Below are 19,187 nucleotides of genomic sequence, written 5' to 3' on the forward strand. Positions count from 1 at the left end.
CAATGATGAAAACATTTTCTAAATTTTTCTAAATTGGATAAAAACTATTAACCTACAGTTCCAAGAAGTTCAATGAAACCCAAGACAAGACATATGAAGAAAACCACACCAAAGCACATTATAATTAAATTGCTCAAAACTAGTGATAAAGAGAACATCTTAAAACAACTGAAGGGAGGAAAGAGACACATTATGCACAGAGACTCAAAGATAAGCATGACAGAAAAGATGCAAGACAGAAGACAATGAAGCATTATCTTTAAAATGCCAAAAGAAAAAAAATCTGTCAACCAAGAATTCTATAAACCAAAAATATCTCTCAAAAACAAAGGCAAAAAAAAAAAAAAAGACTTTTTCAGTTTTATAAAAGCACTATAAGAAATGCCCTTTGAAGAGAAGGAAAGAAAACCAGATAGAAATAGGGATTTATACAAAGGATTGAAGAATATCATAAATGGCATTTACAAAGATAAATACGTGATTTTTTTCTCATTAATTTCTTATTGTTATTTTCTACAGATATTAAGAAAAAATAAAAGAATCCTTATAAACTTTATGCCAATACACTGAACAACTTAGTTGACATGGACAAATTTCTTACAAGAAACATATCACCAAAACTCACTGAAGAAAGAGATAATATGAATACTCCTGTATCCATTTTAAAAATAGAATTTGCAGTTAAAAAAATCTCCCTATCACCCAAATGTGAAAGACCAGCCCCCTCTGTGTTACAGGTGGACGGGCATGGCTGAAAGTTGAGGGGGAAGTATGAATACTAAAGAAAACCCTCTGAGAACTAAGTCCACACGTTAACACAAACCAATACCAACATAACATCAGAAAACTTTGAAGCACTGAAGGTAATGACAGTAGCAACAGACCCAAACCCAGCTCAACTCCTGAGCAGGTTGACTAAACCTACCCACACACACTAATGACCATACAGAAAAGTACTCATTTTGGGGGCATAAATACAAGTTAACTGTCTCTACTATTCTACACAAAGTATCTGGCATTCAAGAAAAAATTTCAAGACACAAAAACAACCACCTATACTCAAGATAGAAAGCAATCAACAGGACCAGGCTAAGAAATAACCCACAGTTTAGAACTACCAGACAGGCACTCCAGCATGACTAGAATATATTAAGGGGTCTATTAAAAAGTTGGACAATATGCATGAGTAGATAGGTAATTACAATAGAGTAATGGGAACTGTAAGAAAAAATCAAATGGAAATGGTAGGGGGAGAAAAAACCAACAACAATGATTCAAAGATAAAGAATTCCTTTTCTAGGCTTATCAGGAGATTCCAATACAGTTTAGGAAGGAATTAATAAACTTAAAAATAAGTCCAAAAAATTATTAAACATGAAACACAAAAAGAAATAACAGAGTAAGGAAACATTTACAGGTCATCCAAGAACTGTGGGACAGTATCAAATTGCCTAACATAGTTTTATTTGAAGTCCCAGAAAGAGAAAAGAGAGAATAGTATAAAAGAAACATGAGGGAATATGGCTGGGAATTTTCTAAAATACAATGAAAAACATCAAACCACAGATCCAAGAAGCTCAGAGATCCTAAGCAGGATGAATATCCTCCCATCAAAACAAATCACCACCTAGATACATTATAATAAAACTTCTAAAAACTAAAGATGAGGGGTTGTGAGAGAATCAATGTAGTGTTTGCAAGGGAGAGGATTTCAATCCATTTCCAAACATTTTAATCCTTAAGCCAAAATACGAAAGTTTTTAGAAGTTCCTGGAGAACTATACTGGAGAGTACTTTTTGGAAAGGGTTACTGAAATGCCATGTGTCTCATCCTTCCCCAAGGAGTAGATACCAATAGTATTACCTCTTGAACCCATGTCCAAAAAGAAGGAACTTCAGGGCTATTACTCAGAGATCTTGACGTATGTTACCAGCAGCTTGAAGAATACATTAGACTGGTGTGATTCACATTTAAGAAACCTAAAGGGCAAGAGACGGGCTAGCTAATGACTCCAGGATGTCAGAGTGAAAAAGGCTTATTGATATGTTGGAATGAGCACTTCGATACTGTGTCAGTGAAGATCATGCAAATGCTCACTATGGATCAGAGATGCATCACATGGAAGAGAGAGAGAACACTGTCAGAGACACTGACCACAGAAAGAAGCTGGAGGCTCCTTTGAATACACAGGAGCCAAGAAAAGAGTAAGCAAGCATCAACTGAAGAAGAGATGTATTTGCTTCCCACAAGGAAGCTACAGGACAGAGAACTCTAGCAATCAGGAAGAATTTCTGAATTATCAACAAAATTACTTATATAAGAAGTGTGGATCCTGCTTGAGATTCTCTCTCCCTCTCTCTCTGCCTCTCCCCCCCTCAAAATAAACAAACATTTAAAAAAAATGGAAAAGCCATGTGGAAAAAAAGCAGTAAATAGAACTATCCCTGAGGAAGCTCAAATGTTAGACTTACTAAACAAAAACTTTAAATCACTTCTTTCAAATACGTTCAAAGATAAAAGAACCACATATAAAGAACTAAATGAGAATAAGAGAATGATATCTCTCCAATTAGAGAATATAGAGATGAGTTTTTGAAGTACCAGAAATTTGGAGTTGAAAAGTATAATAGCTGAAATAAATAACTCTCGAGAGAGGCACATCATATTTGAGCTTGCAGAAGGAAGAATCAGTAAACTTGAAGATAAATCAATTGGGATTATCTGGTTTGAGGAACATAATGAAAAAAGAATGGAGAAAAATGAACAGAGTCTTAGACTTGTGGGATAGCATTAAACATATCAACATAAGCACAAGGGGACCCAAATGGAGGAGAAAGAAAGGTGAAAATAGTATTTGAAGAATTAATGGCCTACGATTTCCCAAATTTAATGAAGAGCATTATCTACACATCCAAGAATCTCAACAAACTCCAGCTTGGATGAACTCAAGAATATTCATACCCAGACACACAATAAATGGCTGAAAACCATTTAAGTATGTGATGTGTAACTTGAATGCATAGTTGAAGATCTTAAAAAAAATTTTTTTTAATCTTTATTTTTGAGAGACAGAGACAGAGTGCAAGCGGGGGAGCAACAGAGAGAGGAGACACAGGATCTGAAGCAGGCTCCAGGCTCTGAGCCGTCAGCACAGAGCCCGATGCGGGGCTGGAACTCACGATCCGTGAGTTCACGACCTGAGCCGAAGTCGGACGCTCAACTGACTGAGCCACCCAGGTGCGCCCCCCCCCCATTTTTTTTTAATGTTTATTTATTTTTGAGAGAGAGATAGAGCACAAGCAGGGGCAGAGAGAGAGGGAGACACAGAATCTGAAGCAGGCTTTAGGCTCTGAGCTGTCAGCACAGAGCCCGACGCATGGCTCAAACCCACAAACAGATCATGACCTGAGTCCAAGTCGGATGCTTAACTGACTGAGCCACCCAGGTGCCCCAATGATTTTTTAGATTATATCTTACTGAATGGCTCCAGGAAACAACTTCAAATTTCATGAAAAGAGATGTTTTTCTTGAGATTAATTAAATGAGATCTGGTCTCAAAAATGAGAGGCAAAAGTGCACAGAATATAGCAGAGAAAGAATATGAAAACTGAAATTGATAACTTTATATTCTGGGGGTTATTTGGGCAAAGCATTATCAAGATAACGTACAGGTAACTAATCTCTGTTCACCTCAAACCTCTTTCCCAGGCTCATTACTTTTCCACTCCCAGAAAATGGCAAGTAACTTATTCCAAAGGAGAATGAACAAATCATTAAATCCTTCAGAAAAATACAGTTTGATGTAATTTCATCACCTAGGAATTTTCCCTATGTTTTTCTATTGACTTCTCAACTATAGCAGCTTGGGAATATGTCCCTTTTTAATTAATACAGAAAATTTTAAACATATGCATAAGTAGGGAAATTAGCATAATGAACCCCCAGGTAGCCATTATTGAGCTTCAATAATTATGAAGTCATGGCCAACCTTTTTTCATTACACTCCCCCAGTGTCTCCTCCACTTATTTTGAAGCAAATTCAGGCTATCATTTTAACTGTAAATATTTTAGTATATATTGCTAAAAGATAAGAGCTTTTTAAAACACATAACCACAATATCATAACATCTAAGAAATTTTAAAGTAATTCCTAAATGTAATCAAATATCCAGTTGGTATTCAAATTTACAATTATGTCAATTTTTTGAAACACTGAATCAGTATCCAAATGAAGTTTACATACCAGGATTGGATAATGTGTCTCTTAAATCTCTTTTAAGCTATAGGGGTGTATCTTGTAATTTATCTGTTGAAGAAACAGTTATTTATCATCTTCCACATGCCTGGATTTCGCTGATTGTACCCTAATAATATAATACATTCCTCTGTCTTCTGTAGTTCTTATAAAATTGTGGTTGGATATAGCAGTTTGACCAGAGTAGATTCATTTTTGCTGGGGGAAGACTGTTGATGCTGTGTTCTCTTGTCTAAAGGTTCATAATGTCTGATTGTCATGTTCTGTGATGTTAGCAGCTGTTGGTGATTAATGCTTAGGGATCTTTAGGGGTTACCCAATGGTTATAATTACCTAATCCTATTATTCTTTCTTCATTTAATTAGAATACTTCTATAAAGAGAAACTTCTCTTTATCTAGTATTTGGTTACTTTGTAGTAGCATTTTTCTAAGTCAAGATAAATGCTTAACTTTTTTCCCTTTAGTTACCAATTTCCAAAATGAGTTGGTTAACTAGCATCATCTACTGGTAGCTAATTAGTTTTGCTTTAAATATCATTATAAACTCATGGGCTCAATATACTTGATATGTTTCAACCCACAATAGTTATTATTCTAATACTCAAATTGTTCCATCTTTGCCCTGTGGAAGCTTTTTCATGCTTGGCTCCTGTGAATGCATCAGTTAACTCAGCAAGCCTGGGTTGGTCAAACACTGCACATTCTCAAGAAGGGTCTGTTTTTGTGGCCACTGGCTAGAGTATTACTTTCCTAGGGCTGCCATAACAAATTACCACAAACTGCATGGCTTAAAACAGTAGAAATTTATTGTCTCCCAATCCTGATGGAGGCCAGAAATGTAAAATCAAGATGTTGGCAGGGCCATACTTCCTCTGAAATGGGGAGAATCTTTTCTTGCCTTTTCAGGTTCTGGAGTTGCCAGCAATCCTTGGTTTTTCTTGGCTTGTAGATATAGCACTCCAACCACTGCCTCTGTTGTCACATAGCTATCTTCTTACTGTGTCTGTGTCTCTTTTCTTATAAGGACACCAGTCATACTGGATTAAAGGTCAACCCTCCTTCAGTATTACTTCATCTTAACTGATTACATTTGCAATGACCCTATTTCCAAATAAGGTCAAATACTGAGGTAATGGGGGTTAGGACTTCAACATAACTTTTTGATCGATAGGACTCAACCTGTAACAGCTGGCTCCTGGAAAATGAACTCTTGAAATGCACTGATTAAAAAAAAATAAGTTCTGGGGCGCCTGGGTGGCTCAGTTGGTTGAGTGTCTGACTTTGGCTCAGGCCATGATCTCACGGTTTGTGAGTTCAAGCCCCACGTCGGGCTCTGTGCTGACAGCATAGAGCCTGGAGCCTGCTTTGAATTCTGTGTCTCCCTCTCTTACTGCTCCTCCCCCGCTCATGCTCTCTCTCTCTCTCTCTCTCTCTCTCTCTCTCTCTCTCTCTCTCCTTCAAAAATAAAAAAAAAATTTTTAAAAGTTCTGATAAAAGTGTTTTGCATGCTTGGAGTTTTGAATCCAACTGTACTGGTTTGTCTAGGTAGTTTGTACAAACAAACGTGATTATGGTAAAATCAACTTTCCTTTAGGAGATCTGAAACTTCAGTAACTATAGCCTGTATGATTGACCCCCCAATAAAAACCCTGAACATCTAGGCTCAAGATATCTTCCCTAGTAGATAACATGATGCACATGTTGTCACAACTCATTACTGGAGGGATTAGCACATCCTGTTCAACTCCACTGGGAGGATTCTTGCAAGCTTGCACCTGGTATCCTCCAGATTTCACCTTATGTGCCTTTTGTTTTGCTGATTTTTATCACTGAACTGTAATAAAGTATAACTGAATATAATGACTTGTGAGTCATTCTAACAAATCATGAAATTTGGGAGTGGTCATAGGAACCCCCAACACTGCTCCAAAGCCCTTTTCACATAAACCTAGTAAATGATGATAGTCTTCTAACTTCCTAAAGGGACAAGAAGTTCCAGGGTGATCAAACACTTCTCCAAGGAATCCTGGCTCCTTTCAATGGGAAATAATAACTCAAAGACTGTATTCTGTATGCTAAAGATGGGCATACCTTGGGGTACCTGGGTGGCTCACTTGGTTAAGCATCTGACTTTGGCTCAGGTCATGATCTCATGGTTTGTGGGTTTGAGCCCTGCATCAAGTTCTGCGCTGACAGCTCAGAGCCTGGATCCTACTTCAGATTCTGTGTCTCCCTCTCTCTCTGCCCCTTCTGCACTCATTCTCTCTCTCTCAAAAATAAATAAAACATTACAAAAAAATTTAAAGATGGGCATACCTTAAATACAACTTATTCCAGGAAATTACACTGAATTTTAGAATAAATCTTTCAAATGCCAAATAAATGTTTAAAGTAGTTGGTATTTAAAGACTCAAGGAAGGCAGAAGTATCTGGATTTGATGACATTCTTACCTCTAAACAATTCTCTTCCTTACCTAGTTAACTAACAAAGTTCAGGAAAAGCTCTTCTGAAGGCAAAAAATATTTGAGTTAATCATTTTAAACTATAATCCAGAACTACAATCAGTAAAAAGCAAAAACAGAAAATTGGATAAAGGGGAATAGAGCAGGGGCAGGCATCTAAGTGCCTAAATATTTCTTCCTTTCTAATCATGGCCAATATTCCTTTTTGAATAGTACTAGAAAACAGATGTACTGTTTCTAATTTTAATTACAATTAAAGGTATACAAAGGAGGTTATCCTTAAAATTTTTTTAATGTTTATTTGTTTATTTTGAGACAGATGGAGAATGTAAGCAGGGGAGGGGCAGAGAGAGGGAGAGAGAATCCCAAGCAGGCTCCCCAGTGTCTGTGCAGAGGCTGACATGGGGCTCAAAACCATGAACCTTGATATCATGACCTGAGCCAAAACCAAGAGTCAGACACTTAACTGACTGAGCCACCCAGGCACCCCACTTATCTTTACAATTTATATTTAAAAATTAACAGCTAGTCCTATCTGTCACTCTTCTTTTCTTTATAGTATTATGCTTTTTGTTTTTTAATAAACTCCTTCCCTATGCTAAAGTTAAAAACATAGCCAATCTATATTTTCTCCATAAGGATTTTGTATTACCAGTATTATTTTTTTTTAGCTCATACTTATATAGAATTCATTATATGCCAGGCACTATTCTAAGCATTTTTATTTTAAGATTTTGTTTTATATCTTATTTTAAGAGAAAGAGAGGGGGAGAGGGGCAGAGGGAGAGAGAGAGAGAAAGAGAGAGAGAGAGAATCTCAAGCAGGCTCCATGGTCGGCACAGAGCCTGATGCAGGGCGTGACCCCACAACCCTGGGATCATGACCTGAGCTGAAACCAAGAGTAGACAGAGCCATCCAGATGCCCCCAAATTTTATTTTTAAGTAATTTCTACACCCAACATGAGGCTCAAACTCACAACCCCAAGATCAAGAGTCACATGCCCTGCCAACTGAACCAGTTAGGCATCCCTTAAGCATTTAAAAACATTCATCTACTATTTATAAAAACCCTATGTGGTCAGTGCTGTTCTTATCACCATCTCATAAATGAAGAAGCAGTCACTGACAGGTTACATCACTTGGTCACAAGGTCACATGGCTAGTAAGTGGTGAAGCCATGTCTCATCAATCTAAACTACAAGAACTTTGAACACCTCACCAACCCACAGGATTTCACTTTTTCATTACACTGAGAACATCGTGCTTATTTTACCTGGTAAGATACCTTGGAAAAATACAGGCATGCCAGAGAGTAGAAGAATCACACAAAAATTTAGGAACCTGAGACCTTGATGAAGTCCCTAGAGATGTAGTACTAGAGTATGCCAAGATATTCTCTTCAAAATGAAGGACAGGCTGCCATGGATCAGCCCACCACCACCACTTAGAAAGAAACATGGTCCTATATGGACCTCTTTAAAGTCTGGAAGCAAAATAAACCATATTTTAAAGTGCTGTTTTGCCCCACTTCCTGAATAGCCCATAAAGCTGCCAGTTTTAAATGGGGCCCAGGACAGAAAAGGCAGTGTAGCAGGCCAGTGTGGCAGTGCAAGATACTTTGTTATTTGGATAGTAAGATCTAGCAAACTCAGTGGCGTTTGAAGTATCCGTGGTGGATGATAAAGCAGCTGTATAAAATTACCAGTAGGCTCTGATAAGATAATCACACTACAACTAGAGCCCCACACAGAGCAGGGTTTTTCAACCTCAGCACAATTAGCACGTTGGTCACTCCTAATGCCGCAAGGAGCTGTCTTGTACGTGGTAGGATGTTTAGCAGTATCCCTGGCCTCTCCCCACTAGATACCAGTAGCACTCCCCTCCAAATTATGATAAACAAATTGTCTTCAAACATTGCCAAATATCCCCTAGGAAGCAATACTGCCCCGGGTTGAGAATCACTGCTTTAGAATAAAGCTATGTCCTCTGCTGTAGATGATTATGCTACTTCTGAGAAACAGCTCCTTGCTTGGTTTTTGGGTCCTGCTTAAAGAATGACCATGGAGGGGCGCCTGGGTGGCACAGTCAGTTAAGCGTCCGACTTCAGCCAGGTCACGATCTCGCGGTCCGTGAGTTCCAGCTCCGCGTCAGGCTCTGGGCTGATGGCTCGGAGCCTGGAGCCTGTTTCCGATTCTGTGTCTCCCTCTCTCTCTGCCCCTCCCCCGTTCATGCTCTGTCTCTGTCTGTCCCATAAATAAATAAAAACGTTGAAAAAAAAATTTAAAAAAAAAGAATGACCATGGGGCACAAGTGACCATGTGACCTGATCTACCCTTAAGAACTGGGTGTTCTAACCCACCAGTTGAATGTACTAGCAGCAATCCATCATTAAGTGGAAGTGATACTGTATCAGACAGCTATTCCTATCCTTCAGTGCACCAGATGATAGTTCTCTACCTTATTTAAGTCAAATGTGACCTCATAACTTGCTTTGAACAACAAGCAGAAATGACTCCTCTGGAAGCATTTAATTGCCAATATGCACTCTCCAACGTGTTCTTCCCTTGCCACTATGATTACAGAGCAGAAATAAATATAAAGATGCAATGGTGATCTATCATATAGATAATAGCTGCCCTATAGTCACCCAGGCTTGCAGAATTTTACATGAGAATAAACAAATCTTTTTTTTTATTTTAAGCCATTATTTGAAGATTGGTTATTACCACTACATAAGAAGCTGATCCTGACTTTAAAAAAAAAAGGAAAAAAAAAAAAAAAAAGAAACTGATCCTATGACTACAAAATGTTATATATACGATGAGGTTAGCACAGGCCCCCAAAGCACAAATAAGCCTTAAAAACAAATGGCTCAAACATCCATGGCATACACTTCACTAAATCTATGAACCTGCAGAGTTCCCTATGATAAAAAAAGAAAGAAGTCAGGCCTGGTTTAAACATGGTTCCATATGACATTGGCATTACCCCTAACAGAGATGGCCTTGAAACACAGCAGAAAAGGGAAATCCTCCCAGGAGGCAGATATACAAGTAGTTGTATCACAAGGTGGTTGTTCCCTATGCCTGAAGAGAGAGATGACCAGAGGTACATATCTAAGGTTTGGCTACATGGGCTCTGTCATCAGTACTTGCTCAATATGCTCATGAACAAAATGGCCTTGTCAGCAGGAATAGAAATTACCTTGGCTCAACACAGATGCCCCTCACCAATGTTTACCTGCAACTCCATGACATGCCAGGCTACCTTACACTTCCATGTATTTACTAGCTACCCTCCTCCTCTCTTGAATGCCTTTCAACTACCCTCTAGCATAACCACCTTACTCTTTCAAGACTCAGATCAGCAGTCACTTCCTCTTTATTCTTTTTTAAATTTCTAAATTTCTAAATTATTCTTTTTTTTAAATTTCTAATTTTTATTTATTTTTGAGAGAGAGTGAGAATGAGTAGGGGAAGCGGCAGAGAGAGAGGGAGACACAGAATCAGAAGCAGGCTCCAGGCTCTGAGCCGTCAGCACAGACAGAGCCTAATGTGGGCCCGAACTCACGAACCCGTGAGATTATGACCTGAGCCACTAAGCTCAACTGACTGAGCCACTAAGGCGCCCCAGTCACTTCTTCTTTAAAGTCCTTCTTAGCATACAACCCTGTATCCATTCAGAGCCCCTTCTTTCCCCCTCACTCACAAATCCTCAATCTAGAGTCCACAGACTGCCAGGAATCTGTAAACAAAACTCATAAACTTTGATAGGAAAAGAATTATATCATTCTTTTTATTAATCTCTACCTAACATGTATCATTTCATTTGATTATAAATGTAGGCAAAACATAAACAAAAAAAATCCATAGTATTTTCTGTGTCTTGGTCACCAACAGATATCACAGGTAGTTTCATATCAAATTACAGATATTGCAGACATCAAAATATCATTTATACTCATCATTACTTCATGCCATGTTTTTCTGGTTAAAGAGCTTCTGCTCTACACTGGGGGGGGGGGGGGGGGAAGCTATTTGCAACAACAGTCTCTCTTCTTAAAAGCACACAAAACATCAAGAGTGATTCTTTTAGGACCTCTTTCTCTAGCCTTTAGGGAAGGGAAACGGCCTTCATTCCTTCTTCTTAGGAAGCAGAGAACAACTGATTTCTTCCCATTAATATTGCTCTTTGAAAGGAGTCATCTCTCCCTCTCCATCTTAAGGCTCTTGGAAATTGATATGGTACACAGAATGACGGTGGTAACTAGTCCTAATAGCACACAGTACTTAATACTTTCCATTCCCAGAAACCTGTATACAAGTTTATTAGCCCTATTATTAAACTCTTGGCTTCTCTAGGACAGGGAACATTCCTCAGCTGTGTTTGTATTTCCAGTTCTAACAAGGCCAGAGCACAGTTAGCACTTAATTCACGTCTAGTGGATGACTTAACAGCAACAAATGGGCAGTCAGCAGCAGAATGAGCAGAGAAGACAGGAAGCAAATATGGCAGAGACTATTAGTTCCCACCCAATATAGATGCCTACCCCTATCCCCATTGATTTGGTCTACATGTTCAGCTAAAAGCCATTTCAGAACCTCACTTATAGACAAATGACTAAGTTCTGGTAAATGAGATCAGAAGAAATAGTGTGTGGGTAATCCTAGAAAGATTTCTTTCTTTTTTTTTTTTCAATATTTATTTTGGGGAGAGAAAGCATGAGTGGGGGGGGCAGAGGGAGAGAGAGAATCTGAAGCAGGCTCCATGCTGTCAGCACAGAGCCCAACGTGACCTGAGCCAAAGTCGGATGCTCAACTGACTGAGCCACTCAGGTACCCCTAGAAAGATTTCTTAGAAGATGAGAAGTTTGCCCCCTTTGTTCTCCGCCTTTCTTTCTTCAAGTTTCTGATTTTTTTCCACAAGACAAAGAGATGAACTACTATCCCGTTTAAGCAATGGTTATTTCTTGTTTCTAGCAGCCAAACACAATTGCTTACTGATAAGGTAAAAAAGAGACTCCAAGCAACAAATCTGTGATCTAAGATGCCAACAGCCATCTTAGCTATGCTTCAATTTAATGATGATAAAACATAAAATATTTCCACTGAAATAGGGGGTAGAGTAGGAAGGAAGACTAAACAAAGAGCCTGTACTCTGTGAAGGTACAGCACTATTATAGTTCAGCTGGAGGGGTGTTTATAGTAGTGTGATACAGTGACAAGATTTTGTAATACTGTACTATAACTTCTTGCCAACATTTGGGAGTTATGTTCTAGAACAGTACTGTGACTTATAAAACTGTGACTGGCAAGACGAAATTATATGAAAATAAGAAGTTAGAAAAAATAAACATTTTGATGAAAGATGTTAAATCAGCTGTTTAAAAGCTGTTTGAATAGGGGTGCCTGGGTGGCTCAGTCAGTTAAGCATCCGACTTTGGCTCAGGTCATGATCTCACAGTTGGTGAATTCAAGCCCCGCATCATGCTCTCTGCTGTCAGTGCGGAGCCTGCTTTGGATCCTACCTCCCTCCTCTGTCTGCCCCCCCCTCTGTTGGTTCTCTCCTCTCACTCTCTCTCAAAATAAACAAACTTTAAAAGACAATAATAAGGGGCGCCTGGGTGGCTCAGTTGGTTAAGCGTCTGTCTTCGGCTCAGGTCATGATCTCACGGTCCGTGAGTTCGAGCCCCGCGTTGGGCTCTGTGCTGACAGCTCAGAGCCTGGAGCCTGTTTCAGATTCTGTGTCTCCCTCTCTCTCTGACCCTCCCCTGTTCATGCTCTGTCTCTCTCTGTCTCAAAAGTAAATAAACGTTAAAAAAATTTTTTTAATTAAAAAAAAAGACAATAATAAAAGCTGTGACCTTTCTACAGATTAACCTTCCTCAAGTTCCCAAGTAATGCTGTTGTTGTAAGCATAACAATCAAATAAGGTTGATTTCCTCACATATTATGCAAACTATTCTATTTCACAAAGATTTTGAACCTGCCTTACCTGGATTGCCATTTAACATCTTTTGTACTTGTATTTTTATTTTTACTTGTTAAGTCTCAGCAAAACTTTTCACAGTTCTTAGCAAATATGTCATTTTGGGGGAGTGTTTTTTATCCTTACATTAAGAAAATGGAAAATAATCTGATCTCTCTGTAGATTACTGTTAATAGACTGAATATATCTCCCCAAAATTCATATAATGAAATACTAACACCTAATGTAACAGTATCAGAAGGTGGGGCCTTTGGGAAGTGATTAAGTCATGAAGGTAGAGCCCTCGTAAGTGGGATAAATACACTTATACAAAAGACCCCAGACAGCTCTCTCCCACTTTTGCCATGTGATAACACAATAAGAGGACAGCCATTTCTGAACCAGGAAGTGTGCTGTCAGTAGAAACACAACTTGCTGGTACATTGACCTTGTACTTCCCAGCTTCCAGAATTGGGAGAAATAAATGTTTGTTGTTTAGGCCGCCTAGTTTATGGTATTTGGTTATAGCAGCTCAAACTGACTGTGACAGAGGTCTTCTTCTATTTCTCCATTCCCCTGAATTTAGGCTAGCTTGGTGAGTTGCTTTTGGAAGGAACATTATGAAAGTTGTGAAGCCTAAGCCCCAAAGAGGGCTTGCAGCCCTGCAGCTTCCACCTTCACTTTTTTAGAATGCTGCCCTGAAAATGCCATGTAAGGATGCCAGACTAGCCTACTAGAGAATGAGAAGCCATACTGAGAAGACTGAAGGACTTTAATGGACAGCCAGCACCAAGTGCAAACATGCGAGTGAGGACACCTTGGACCTTCCAACTCAGTCAATTCTCCAGGCAGTTTCAACTACATGAGAGTCCAGTGAAACCAACAGAGGTACTGCTCAGTAAACCTACAGAATGATGAAAAATTATCAATCTCTTTGCCCTCAGTCATCAGGTTTTGGCACAGTGTGTTAGGCACCAATATAAAAACAAAACTTTAAAGTAACAATACTTAAAATAGTACCTTAAAGATGAGAAAAATCACTCAAGATTTTTGTTTTTATCTTTAATTCACCTATTGTAGTATTCTGAAGGTCATGCTAACTCCAAAACTTCATTCCACTATGATTTAAAAAAAATAAAATTATGGTGCCTGGATGGCTCAGTCTGTTAAGCATCCAACTTCGGCTCAGGTCATGATCTGTGGTTCACAAGTTCGAGCCCCACGTCAGACTATGCTGACAGCTCAGAGCCTGAAGCCTGCTTCCGATTCTGTCTCCCCCTCTCTCTCTGCCCCTCTCCCGCTCATGCTCTATCTCTCAAAAATAAATAAACATTAAAAAAAATGAAATTAATGTATGAAAGTACAACAGGGAACCATTAAAGGATTATGCATGTGGTAAGTAATATGTGATGGGCACTTCAGAAAGAGTACTCTGGTTGCACTGTAGAATGGACTGGAGCGAGAAAAGACTGAAGCCAGGGTGACCCATAAGACTGTTGGAATAGTCCTAGTGAAAGGCCTAGAAAGAGGTGAGAGGCCTGAACTATCATTACTGCTGCTGCTACTACTATTATATTTATTGTGTATTTATGATGCACCAAGTACTGTAATAAGAACCTTACTTATATTTTCTCATTTAATCTTTGTAATTACCCTTCAAAATTTTTTTATTTTGAAATAGACTCACAGGAAGTTCCCAAAATATGTGCCAGGAGGTCCCAGGTACCCTTGGTCTACTTTCCCCCAATGGTAACATCTTGCATAACTATGATAAAATATCGAGACCAGGAAATTCACATTGGTACAGTCTACAGAGGTTATTCAGGTTATCACCAGTTATATAAGCACTCATTTGTGTGTGTATGTGTGTGTGTGTGTGTGTGTAGTTTTGTACAATTTTATAACATATGTATATTTGTGTAACGACTGCCACAATCAAGATACAGAACTGTTCTATCAAGAGGCTCCCCTCTCCCTGGTTCCTAACCCCTGGTAATGATTAATCTGCCCTTCATCACTACAATTTTGTTATTTAAAGAATATAATATACATGGAATCATACAGTATGTAACCTTTTGAGAGTGGCTTTTTTCACTTGAGAGTCTTCCAGGATGTTGTATGTATCAGTAGCTCGTTCTTTTTTATTGCTCGTTCTAGTGGTCCATGGTATAAATGTGCCAGTTTGTGTAACCATTCGCTTGTTGAAGAACATTTGAATTGTTTCCAGTTTGGAGCTATTTGTAATAAAGTTGCTATGAACATTTATATACAGGTTTTGTATGAATACAAGTTTCAATTTCTCTGGAATAAATGCCTAAGAATGCAATTGGACAGTTGTACAACTCTGTTTTTAAACAAAGAAATTGAGGCTACAAATGTAGATCTCAAATTCTAATATAGATAGTACACCTCTAAGTCCTAACTCTTCATACTTTTTTTAAAGGTTATAGAAATTGAGAGAAATAAATGGGATTTAAAAAGTACTAAGAAGGTAGAGTCCACAGAACCTAACATTATTGACATGAGGGGTATATGAATAAAAAGTGTCAAAGATAATACAAGGTTCCAGCTTTACCACATAGATGATAAAAGAATAAAACATGAATTCACTTTTAGACATACTTTATTTGAGGGACTTGCAGGTCATTCTCATCTAGAAGGCAATTAGGTTTATAGGATAGGAACCAGAAATCAAGAAAAAGCTCTGGATTAAAGACTCAGATTTAAGAATCATCACATTTAGATGCTAACTGAGCAAACAAAATCAAAAGAACAAGGTACAGAATGACAAGAGATCTGACCACAGAACTCTGAACAGAAACATTCACTGCTAGTGTTTTTCCACAAACAATAAAGCAGTAGGTACTATGATAGACTGCAAATTCATATTAACTTTAGATTTTACAATTATCAAGTAGAAAGAACCACAGTATACTCTCCACTCCCATTTTCATTTAGACAGAAGTAACTACAAAAGGAATACATTCTGATTAAAAAGCTTTATTACTACTGTTTAATACCGTAATGGTAGATACATGTCATTTTGCATTTGTCCAATGTACAATACCAAGACTGAACCCTAATGTAAGGTGTGGACTTTGGTCCAATTCTAGTTTGGTTCTAAAACTAGATAGCTTTCAGAGACATTAAAAGAACAAGACATGACTAAATATCTGTGCAAATCAGCACAGGTCTGAATCGTGGAAGAAATTAGCTTGGTTTATGGAAAGCAGCTAACTGCCAAGTAAAAACTAATCCAAACCAAAACATTCAACACAATTTTTATTTCTGGAAATTTTAGCTCCTGGCTAGAAAATCTACCCCAAATATGACATTAAATGGTGAAATTTTATTGAGCTATAAAAATATTGGTTGATTTGGCAGCCCTTTCTTTCCAAGTGAAAACTACTATTGCTATTTTACACAAGTATGAGAGCCGTGAATTAGATGAATAATTCTAAAGTGGAAGCCAGTGATGAACCATATCATCTAGGAGGGTCTTTTTTTCTTCAAAATATATCTACCTCCCTTCATATTCCCCCTATCTGAAGCGAAGTGGAGGTGATATAATGGATATGTGCGTATGATTTTTTTTTTTTTAAGCTCCTAGATTATTCTGATACATATGTAACTCACCACCTTCATGGAGAATTTCTGAATTAGGTCCAACTCTATTTTTAAACACTGTATCAACAGCAGGCAAAGGACCAGAGCTACAAAGAGAAAAGAGCTCAGTAGAAGGCTCAGCAGGTAAGAGCTGTACTCACGCCAGTTGTAAGCCACCTTCAGAGCTTTCTATGCCTGCTCCCTCCAGAATTCATTATGTTACATTTCAGACAATGACAAATACTCCGGTCATCATCCTGAGAAAGCACATAGTCTACCAGCAGGATAAAAATATAAAAAGAAGCTATTTTAAACATGAGAAAAACTAAGAAGCCACAAAGAATGAAAGACAGAAATTCCTCTGTTCTTGCATTAAAAGAACAACAACAAAGTCCTTTTTTGTGTGCAGCTAGTAACTTGTTTGGAGACTTTCTGTCCACATTTTATTATGTTAGTGTTTTATTATGTGGCATTGGTTTTTCTATTATAAAGCTCAGTCAAGCTGAAAATCTTAATCATTATAGAACTTAATAAAACACTATTAAATGCCAAAAGTGTGAATTAAAAACATTCAAACAAACCCAAATCCATATTGCATATCAAGATGGTTTAACATTTGGGTTAAAAAAGCTTTGAAGGTCTATTTTAGAGCAAAAAATTTTATTTCTTTACACCCAGTGTTTCAAATTCCTTATAAACAGCTCCAATACTGAAATGTGTCAGAAAACTGGGCTTCTAGTGATGTGGAAATAATAAGCCAATTATTATTATATTCTAATTCTGACTAGTGTTTTTTAAATCACTTGGTAATTTCCTACCCAATGTTCAACTCTGTTGCATTCTACAATGACACCTACTGGCCATTCAACATCAGCCATTAGTTCTCTAAGACAGCTCTAGCAGGCTGGTTACATAAGAAGAAGAAACACATACATACACACAGAAACACACAGACACGCACACCATCCTGCAAAAAAGCAGAGATTTGTTCACAGGTACTCACACTACAGAAATGCACCCAAAATAGAAGCAGAAGTATTCTTTGTGACTGAGATAGAATTACTCTTGCAAAAAGGTAAAAAGACAATGAGTGAAACACCAAGTATCAAAATTTTTATCTGAAGTACTGATAAATATCTCAGTACTCTAAACATTTCAGAACAAACTCCAATGATCCACCTCTCTTTACCAAATGATATTTAGAGAAAAAAGCAAGTCTTTTAATTTAGGTTCTGGGATATACTAATATAAATTATCATTAATACAAAAAGGAAAATTATACACTTGCTCATACTACATTAGTCTTTATCTTCTCAGCTACAGGCTACATTTCAATCAGCTTAAATTTTAGCAATTTATAATGCTTCTTTTAAAACACCTCTCCAGTGGGCTATAAAATCAGATTTTATAGCAAAATGTAGTTCGACCTTTGGTAACACCCACGGAATGGAACTCCTATTTTATTCTACATTGCACTGTGCAAACAATTATAAAAACTCAAAAAATGTTAATTTACAGTTAATTATGTCTGTAAATACATTTTACTTCAGTAGGAAAGGTTCAAAGAGCATACTTATTAAACCTAAGAAACAATTCTTAACTAGTTCATCAGACTTAAAAAGCAAATTACTTAAAAGATGACTTCCCCGCCCTACCTCCTTCAAACCACCACCTTATTTTCATAGTCTCTAACATTCACAATTCGGGGGGGGGGGCGGAAATCTAGCAACTAATTTTCTAGTCATTTTCCAACTCGCACTTACCTCCTACTATAGATTTTTGCGGCTCTCCACTTTCCTGAAGATTAAAAAAAAAAGTATTTGTAATCAACCTTGACCCTCAAAACAAATAAATTCATGAACTATACAAACACGAACCTAGCCGCTCGTCTCAAACTAACCTTATCTTTCAACCCAAATCCGTATTTGGGATAAGCTCTTCCTGATTACTCTACCCTTCATGCTTCTTCACCTACAGAGACTGCCAAGGTAGAAACCACTCAAACCAACGAAAAAACTATTCTGACACATCAATAGGTTGCAAGACCTCTTCCAAGAGCGACAACCTAGTTATTTGGGTAAATGATAGCCAACGATTACATAATGTATAGCTATAAAGAGTTTGAAGGATCTGACCGCCAGTAAATGTTTCTTCTCCACACACCCTTCCCACCCCGGGAAATGGCCATAAGAAGCAATTCCTAGGATTTCTCTCAGGTGCCTGCAATGCCGCGTCCTTTTCTCTTTTGGAGCTTCATGCAAGGAAGTCGTCCAGCCCTCATGATACCGTCTTGCTCCTGCCTCTCTCCTCTCTCTGCCAGCGCCACCGCAGCCCCCCACGCCCTAGGCCCCCTCGTCGCCCCGCAAGGTTCAGCCTCCACCCGCCTCAGCTGCCTTCTCCTCACGACCCTCCCAAGCTACCTTGTCTACGCGAGGTTCCGGAACCACCAACACTCCAGCTGCCCCCTCCCCAAACCCCCCTCGTCAGTTCCTGCAGCCGAGAGAAGAAAAACCGTCCTGACCTGGCACTCTGCGTCCCCCAAAGACAGCGCCGCCGCCTACCTGTCACCCCGCTGCCTCCGGCTTCTTACCGCCACCGCCTCCCGCAGCAGCCTGCCAACTGCAGCGCAACAACCAGCCTTCCCATTGGGTGAGTCCGCGCTCAACAACTGCCTCACTTATTGGCTGGAGTATGTCTGCGGTCCTCCCCTCTGTGCAGTGTCTAAGGATTCCGGTCTCCAAGCAAGGAAAACATCACTCTTTCCCTGCCATTCTGTCCTCTACAATTACTCTTACCTCAGTCAGACCACTGATGCACAGGTGTGCAGAAAAAAATGTCGGCTTCCAGCATTCTCCATGTACTCTCCACTGAGTCCAGGAATCCGTGACCCAGTG

General features: G+C 38.7%; 1 protein-coding gene across 6 annotated transcripts in view; it reads right to left on the reverse strand.

The window, feature by feature from the left end:
* The window catches only part of HYCC2 (hyccin PI4KA lipid kinase complex subunit 2), a 91,232-nt gene extending 72,046 nt beyond the window's left edge, over positions 1-19,186 (reverse strand). The window contains exons 1-2 of one of the 6 annotated variants that reach the window (XM_040475818.1): positions 19,089-19,186; positions 18,057-18,090 (exon numbers count right to left, since the gene is read on the reverse strand). The gene's annotated coding sequence lies outside the window, so the exon portion shown is untranslated. Of the gene's footprint in view, positions 1-18,056; positions 18,091-18,814; positions 18,954-19,088 lie in introns of those variants that run through there. The other 5 variants (XM_040475815.1, XM_040475822.1, XM_040475816.1 and 2 more) reach the window with 5 other exon arrangements.
* Between the last annotated feature and the right edge of the window lies 1 nt (position 19,187).

The sequence above is a fragment of the Herpailurus yagouaroundi genome, unplaced genomic scaffold (assembly GCF_014898765.1).
Source record: "Herpailurus yagouaroundi ecotype Mexico unplaced genomic scaffold, PumYag 140, whole genome shotgun sequence".
Taxonomy (NCBI): Eukaryota; Metazoa; Chordata; class Mammalia; order Carnivora; family Felidae; genus Herpailurus; species Herpailurus yagouaroundi.